The following is an 8,742-nucleotide window of genomic DNA, read 5'->3' as shown; positions in this document are numbered from 1 at the left end:
AGTCAAAGGCTTTAGAATAGTCAATGAAGCAGAAGTGGATGTTTTTCTGAAACTCCCTGCCTTTCTCCATTATCCAGCGGATATTGGCAATTTGGTCTCTCGTTCCTCTGCCTTTTCTAAACCCAGCTTGAACATCTGGCAACTCTCGCTCCATGTATTGCTGGAGTCTTCCTTGCAGGATCTTGAGCATTACCTTACTGGCATGAGAAATAAGGGCCACTGTACGGAAGTTGGAGCAGTCTTTTGCATTTCCCTTTTTTGGTATGGGGATATAAGTTGATTTTTTCCAGTCTGATGGCCATTCTTGTGTTTTCCATATTTGCTGGCAAATGGCATGCATCACCTTGACAGCATCATCTTTTAAGATTTTAAACAGTTCAGCTGGGATCCCGTCGTCTCCTGCTGCCTTGTTATTAGCAATGCTTCTTAAGGCCCATTCAACCTCACTCCTCAGGATGTCTGGTTCTAACTCATTCACCACACCGTCAAAACTATCCTCAATATTATTATCCTTCCTATACAGATCTTCTGTATAGTCTCGCCACCTTCTCTTGATCTCTTCAGCTTCTGTTAGGTCCCTGCCATCTTTGTTTCTTATCATACCAATTTTTGCCTGAAATTTACCTCCAATGTTTCTAATTTTCTGGAAGAGGTCTCTTGTCCTTCCTATTCTGTTGTCTTCTTCCACTTCCATGCATTGCTTATTTAAAAATAGTTCCTTATCTCTTCTGGCTAACCTCTGGAATTGCGCATTTAACTGGGCATATCTCCCCTTATCCCTGTTTCCTTTTGCTTTCCTCCTTTCTTGGGCTACTTCCAGTGTCTCAGCAGACAACCATTTTGCCTTCTTGGTTTTCTTTTTCTTTGGAACGTACTTTGTTGCCGCCTCCTGAACAATGTTGCGGACTTCTGTCCATAATTCTTCTGGGACTCTGTTTACTAAATCTAGTCCTTCAAATCTGTTCTTCACTTCCACTGTATATTCGCTAGGAATGTTAGTGAGATCATATCTAACTGGTCTGTGTATTTTCCCTGATCTCTTTAGTTTTATTCTAAATTGGGCAATAAGAAGTTCGTGATCTGAGCTACAGTCAGCCCCAGGTCTTGTTTTCACCGACTGGATGGATGTCCGCCACCTTTGGCTGCAAAGGATGTAGTCAATCTGATTTCGGTGTTGACCGTCTGGTGAGGTCCATGTGTAAAGCCGTCTTTTAGGTTGTTGGAAGAGAGTATTCGTTATACACAGCGAGTTTTCCTGGCAAAATTCTATCAGCCTGCGTCCCGCTTCATTTTGTTCTCCCAGACCATGCTTGCCTGTGATCCCTGTTGTCATTTGACTTCCCACCTTGGCATTCCAGTCTCCTGTAATGAAAATAATGTCTCTTTTTGGTGTATTATCCAGTAGTTCCTGCAGATCCTCATAGAACTGATCTACTTCTGCTTCTTCAGCAGCTGTGGTTGGGGCGTATATTTGGATCACTGTAATGTTGAAAGGCTTTCCTTGCACTCGAATTGAGATCATTCTGTCATTTTTTGGGTTGTATCCAAGCACCGCTTTAGCGAATTTCTTATTAATTATGAAGGCTACCCCATTTCTTCGATGTTCCTCTTGTCCGCAGTAGTAGATCTGGTGGTCATCTGATGTGAAGTGGCCCATTCCAGTCCATTTCAGTTCGCTGACCCCCAGAATGTCTATCTTTAGTCTTGACATCTCACCAATAACAACATCCAATTTGCCCTGGCTCATAGATCTTACATTCCAGGTTCCTATGGTGTGTTGATCTTTAGAGCATCGGATTAGTCGTTCACCTCCAGTACCGTCGGCCGCTAGCCTTCCTTTCGGCTTTGAGCTAGCTGCGTCATCACATCTGGGGCTAGTTGAACTTATCCTCTGCTCCTCCCCAGTAGCATTTTGGCCATCTTCCGACCTGAGAGTCCCATCTTCCAATGGCATACCGACATATCTCTGGTTGTACTGGTCCATTTAGTTTTCTTGGCAAGGATACTGGAGTGGTTTGCCATTGCCTTCCCCAGGGATCACGCTTGGTCTGACCTCTCTGCCACAACCGTCCCGTCTTGGGTGTCCCTTCACGGTTTCGCTCATGACATCATTGAGGTGCTCAAGCTCCAGCGCCCCGACAAGGCGGTGATTTGTTCTATTTGCTTAATGAAGAATTATTAATGACTAGCTTGGGGACTCAGTGGTGCTCAGGTTATTGGGGAAAGGCATTGTTTGTCTGTGCTTCAAGTTTAATCTAGATACAATGTCAGCTGGGTTAAGTGGGTGCGGGTGAACTACAATTACCATATGCAAGTCCCATCATCCATGATCCATCCACCTCCTAACCCCACCAGGATGTAGAGTGGGTCATGGGGGATTTGTGTGCTGAGTTTGGTCCAGGTCTTCATTTGTGGAGGTCATTGTGGGCTCAGGAATTGAGTGAAGTTATTGCGAATCCCATCATCCATGGTCCATTTTCTTCCTAAGTGCACCAGGATGTGAAGTGGGTCATGGGGGCTCTGTGCACCAAGTTTGGCCATTATCCGTCATTGGTGGGGGTCGCAGTATTCTGTGGGAGCCAAAGCAATTGAAATCATCCGAGGGCCATCCTCCCCTAAACTGTACCAGGACTTAAAGTGGGTCATGGGGGTTCTGTGTGCCAAGTTTGGTCCAGGTCCATCATTCATGGGGGTCAAGGTGGCAAGTGGAAGCGGGAGCCAATCAGAAAGCTGCCACATACACACATACAGACATTCATTTTTATTATATACATAGATGATAATAATAATAATAATTTTCAAGTTGTAGAGGCAGCTCTTGACTTCCCCAAGTATATTTTGATAAAGGAATCTTTCTTTTCATCTTCAACCAGCATTTAAAAATCAGAAAGCTGCCACATACACACATACATTTGATTTGCAACTCATGTTTAAAAATTTAGCAACTGTATTATCTTTCTCCATCCATATACCTTAAGTGTGCTCTACTGCAGAAATATGTATTGTGTGCCTTTAAGTCATTTCCAGTTTATGATAACCGTAAGGCAAATGTATCAAAAGGTTTTCTTGGCAAGAAATATTCAAGGTGAAAGAGTATATATATATGAAAACCAACTAAGGTCCCTTCTACACTGCCATATAATCCAAATTAAGAAATCAGATAATCCATATTACCTGCTTTGAACTGGATTATATGAGTCTACACTGTCCTATAATCCAGTTCAAAGCAGATAATCTGGATATCATATAGCAGTTTAGAAGGAGCCTAGACGAGGTCCAAATAAATGTGTTGCTTTAGAACAAAAAGAAAGCAGATGTGTTACTTTTGAGAACTATAACCATAGTGATAATTACTTGGTAAGAGCACCTCTATAATTGTAACCAATTAATTTTAAGTGTAACTTTCTGAGATCCAATCCACCCTGCCCTGAAATAGTCTTGTCTTGACATGGAAAGACTGGGTTTTTTTTTCATGTCAGGGAACTTGAGAAACTGCAAGTCACTAACGGTGTGAAAGAATTGGCCATCTGGAAGGACGTTGCCCAGGGTACACCTGGATGTTTTACTATTCTGTGGGAGGTTTCTCTCATGTGCCCGCATGAGAAGCTGGAGTTGACAGACGGGAGCTTACCCTGCTCCCCGGATTCAAATCACCGACCTTTTGTTCAGCAGTCCTGCTGGCACAAGGGTTTAACCCATTGCGCCATCGGGGATCCACATGGAAAGATGAAAATTAGACACAAAAAGGTCTCACCGTTGCCTTTTGTACTGCCCAGGCCTGTAGTCAGGATTTTGATTCGGGGGGGGGGGGGGCTGAGTCTGAGTGAAAGAGGGTCTGCCCTAGCAAACCTTTTGTATCGTTTGCTATATTGAGCATGGTGATCAGATCATGATATGAATAAACATAACAGTTTAAATAATGCACCAGTAAGCCCTTCTCGCGAACCACCATGAGAATTATGGGGGGGGGGGGGGGCTGAAGCCCCTCAAGCCCACCCCCACCCCACCCCCAGCTACATGCCTGGAGTCTACTGCCCGATGAATAATAATATCAATATTTGCCTTGCGCTTCATAATTGGAACTGATTCTTTGACATTATAATGATGGTGGCTAATCATCTTTAAATCAACCAAGACCTGCTTTTTGATGCAGCTGAGCCTCCTTCAACACTGCCATATAAAATCCACATTTGAACGGGGTTATATGGCAATGTGGACTCATATAATCCAATTCTAAGCAAAAATGTGGGTTATCTGCTTTGACAATCTGGATTATATGGCAGTGTAGGAGAAGCCTGGGATAAAACTACATGTAACGGGTCTAAGTCCCCTTCTACACAGCTGTATAAAATCCACATTATGTGTTTTGAACTGGATTATATTACAATGTGAATTTATATAATCCAGTTCAAATCAGAAAATGTAGATTATCTGCTTTGTTAACCTGGATTTTCTGGCATTGTAGAAGGGGCCTAAGTGCATAATATTTGGGTAACTGCAGCCGAAGATCCAAATGGTACCGTCTTCCATTAATGCTGAACACTCACTGGGAATTTCTTCTATACTAGCTTTGACATGAATGTGAGCTGGACAAGGTCATATGTGAAAGACCATCGGAGGGCCCTTCCACGGCCCTTCCACACAGCCCTATATCCCAGAATATCAAGGCAGGAAATTCCACATTATCTGAATGTGGATTCAGATAATTGAGTTCAAAGCAGATAATGTGGGATTTTCTGCCTTGATATTCTGGGATATAGGGCTGTGTGAAAGGGCCCTCAGACAGCATTATATCCCAGAATATCAAAACAGAAAATCCCACGATATCTGCTTTGAACTGGGTTATCTGAGTCCACACTCAGATAATGTGGGATTTCCTGCCTTGATATTCTGTGATATAGGGCTGTGTGGAAGGGCCCTTAGGCCCCTTCTGCACTGCCATTTTAAATCCAGATTATCTGCTTTGAACTGGATTATATGGCAGTGTAGACTCGGATAATCCAATTCAAAGCAGATAATGTGGATTATCTGCTTTGATAGTCTGGATTATATGGCAGTGTAGAAGGATCTGGGGCAAATGTATTCGATTCCATTGTTTTTGTCTCATTTGTAAAACCCCCAAGATCCATCCCATCCTCCATCACCAATGCAGCCATCTCTTTGTGGCCTCAGGACACTTGATCGCACTGCTGAAATTGAAATATCACCAACCCTTTTAACCAGCTGTCTAAACAAAGAATAAAGGTTATTGGATAAGGCTGGTCTGATCCTCCTTAATGGAGCCAATACCTCATTCTTTTGCTTGCCCAGTGCTCTCTCTATAATTCAATTTTTTTCTCGTATAGTCAAAAATTTATATGCTTGTTAAGAAATGATGAGTGATTATTTGTTTTACATTGCTGCTGTTCTTCAAACGGTTGGTTGTTCTCTAGTACATTTCAGCTTGCTCTGTAACATAATAGAAAAGAGAGGGGTTTTTTTTAAAGACAAAAGAAATACACACTTATACTCAAATTGCAACAATAATGCACATTTCTCAGATGTATCTATAGTACATATACAATGCGAAATAGTTTGTTAACACAATGCAGTGTTTTTTGGGGTAAAAAGGGATAACTGGGGCAGGATTGAGACGTCTGTTGTGAGAGCTTTGATCATTCAGTAAAGTAGTTGCAAATGCTGTGAAATGGAGGGAGCCCACTATCTTATCGTGAATTTGGCAAACTCTCAAGTACCAGACGACACAAATACAAAAGTCCTCTTTAAAAAAATGAAAGAGTCTCTTAGCACTATAGACAGAATTAGTTCTGCCTGAGTATGCATTGACATTTGCCCATCCATCCAGCTGCATGGCTTTGTAAACTGCAATCCTGTTGCAACTTGTTGACTAAAGTAGTGGCTGAAAGGTCAGTGTGGGGTAGTGTAACGTGGCAGTCTGATTCTGTGGGCCTTTGAGATAAACACTTGGGGAAGGAGTGGAGAGCCTATGATATTCCAGATGTTTCAGACCCTTGATCATTTTAGTCACCCTCCTCTGAACACATTCCAGCTTGTCAATATCTCCCTTCAATTGTGGTGCCCAGAATTGAACACAGCATTCCAGATGTGGTCTAACCAATCTATCAACCTTAGCTAGTATAAGTAAAGGTAAAGGTTTCCCCTGACATTAAGCCTAGAATCATAGAATCCTAGAGTTGGAAGAAACCTCATGGGCCATCCAGTCCAACCCCCTGCCAAGAAGCAGGAACATTGCATTCAAAGCAACCCAGACAGATGGCCATCCAGCCTCTGTTTAAAAGCTTCCAAAGAAGAAGCCTCCACCACATTCCGAGGCAGAGAGTTCCACTGCTGAACGGCTCTCACAGTCAGGAAGTTCTTCCTAATGTTCAGATGGAATCCGCTTTCTTGTAGTTTGAAGCCATTGTTCCGCGTCCTAGTCTCCAGGGAAGCAGAAAACAAGCTTGTTCCCTCCTCCCTATGATTTCCTCTCACATATTTATCCATGACTATCATGCCTCCTCTCAGCCTTCTCTTCTCCAGGCTAAACATGCCCAGCTCTTTAAGCCACTCCTCATAGGGCTTGTTCTCCAGAACCTTGCCCATTTTAGTCGCCCTCCTCTGGACACATTCCAGCTTGTCAATATCGCTCTTCAATTGTGGTGCTCAGTGTGATCTAACCAAGGCAGAATAAAGGGATAGCATGACTTCCCTGGATCTAGACATTATACACCTATTGATGCAGGCCAAAATCCCATTGGCTTTTTTTGGCTCATGTTTAACATGTTGTCCATGAGGACCCCAAGATCTTTTTCACATGTACTGCTCTCGAGTCAGGCGTTCCCCATTCTGTATCTTTGCATTTCATTTTTTCCACCTAAAAGGAGTATCTTGCATTTGTCACTGTTGAACTTCATTTTGTTAGTTTTGGCCTAGTATTGGTCTAGTTAGTTTTGGGGAGTTATGGAAACTCAATGAGGGCCCTTTCCCATAGCCCTGTATCCCAGACTATCAAGGCAGAAAATCCCATATTTTCTGAGTGTGGACTCAGATAACCCAGTTCAAAGCAGATACTGTGGGATTTTCTGCCGTAATATTCCGAGATTTAGGGTTGTGTGGAAGGGCCCAGTGGTCCATTCTACACTGCCATAAAAACTCCAGATTACCTGTTTTGATAATCTGGATTATATAGTAATGTGGAAGGGGCATGACAGAAAACACAGTGAGAAGAAAAGTACAACAATTTTCTAATTGAATTTGAACACAAATCCTATTAGTTTAAGCTTTACAAACAATTTACATGGATTTAAAAAAAACCCTTAACATACAAATAAATAAAAGGCAGGAAAGTGTTCTAGCAAGCATATAGCAGCTTCCTTGCTAAATTTGTCATTTCTAATGGAATCTATTCCTGAACTGTAATGAGAAAATTCTAGTCAAGAGTGTTTGACATGAGGTCATTGTTTTCATGGCCTCATTTGTCTGATTCATGTCAAACACTCCTAAATAAAAATTATAGATGGCATCTTTCAGTATTGGTGAAGATAACCACCAGTGGAGGTGGGGGCTGAGGGTAGTTGAATTTGAATAACAGCTCAAAACTCAAAACATTGAATGCTGCATCCGCAGAAGCTTGAACAAAACATTTTAAAGCCAAGAATAAATTAGATTAAAAAGGATATTCTGGAAAAGGTATCTTGGGACTGTGTAGAGATTTCAATCTGCTTTTAAAAGGAGATAATCACATAGCCGCCTTTGGGTCAAAACAATCTAATTCTGCTTATAAGATATAATATCAACAGCCTTGAGCTGTTCAAAAATTTCCAGTAACTCTACTGTTTTTATATTCTTGGTTGCTTTGCCCTGAGGCAGATTAAGATATTTATTGCTCAATATGGTATATAATATTGTGTGCCTCTTTAAAAAATATTTAAACATGCTCTAGAATTAAAGTGGTTGAGAATGTAACACCTCTCCCTTTCAAAGACTGTTAGTGTTGGAAATAGCAACCTTCTTCAAGCCTCCACTAGTAATTTGTTTTGTATATACAGTAATTCTGTTTGCTTACTGTATTGTACATGTATGCTTTGGTATGCAGCTTTCCCTTTATTCTGTTTCTTGAGGTTGTGGGAGGGGCTGCAGACCACATGCTGAGATCTGAGACTGCTCAGAGCTCAGACTCTATTTTAGAGGACAGACACCATTAGACTTTGGACTGTTAAGAGCAAACTCCTGTTGCTGTTGATTGAAAGAATGATGCCCTATGTTATCTGCAGAGAGAAACTACTTCAAATCCACCTGTAACTGGATTAACAAGTTATGTAGCTTTATGCTGAATACGTGACGGTTGTGAGTAAACCAAATATGTTACTTTTAACAAAGTCTACTTTATTTTTGTCTCTTCAGAGCATGATATAAAAACGAGAGTAGTTTTGTGGGGGCACTGAAAAAACCACTTCTGAAGAACTGTTATATTTTGTGCATTGGCGTAATCACTGTTCCCAGCAGATCAGAGACAACTAGGTTATCAGTCTAACAACTGAAAACCAAATTGCCTTGCATAAGTACATGTGGTTATATACCACTGAAGAGAAGATTTTACTCAAATGTTGTTTGTTTTTTGGCTCTTCTCTGAAAGATGTTTTTACAAAAGGCTATGATTTTCAAATGGTCGTGAATGCCATTTTCTCCAAAAGGTTATGGAGATTCTGGTTTTCCAAAAGTTAGTGGTGCTAATTACAAGGG

Source organism: Anolis sagrei, chromosome 1, assembly GCF_037176765.1.
Source record: "Anolis sagrei isolate rAnoSag1 chromosome 1, rAnoSag1.mat, whole genome shotgun sequence".
Taxonomy (NCBI): domain Eukaryota; kingdom Metazoa; phylum Chordata; class Lepidosauria; order Squamata; family Dactyloidae; genus Anolis; species Anolis sagrei.
This window is presented reverse-complemented; position numbering follows the sequence as displayed.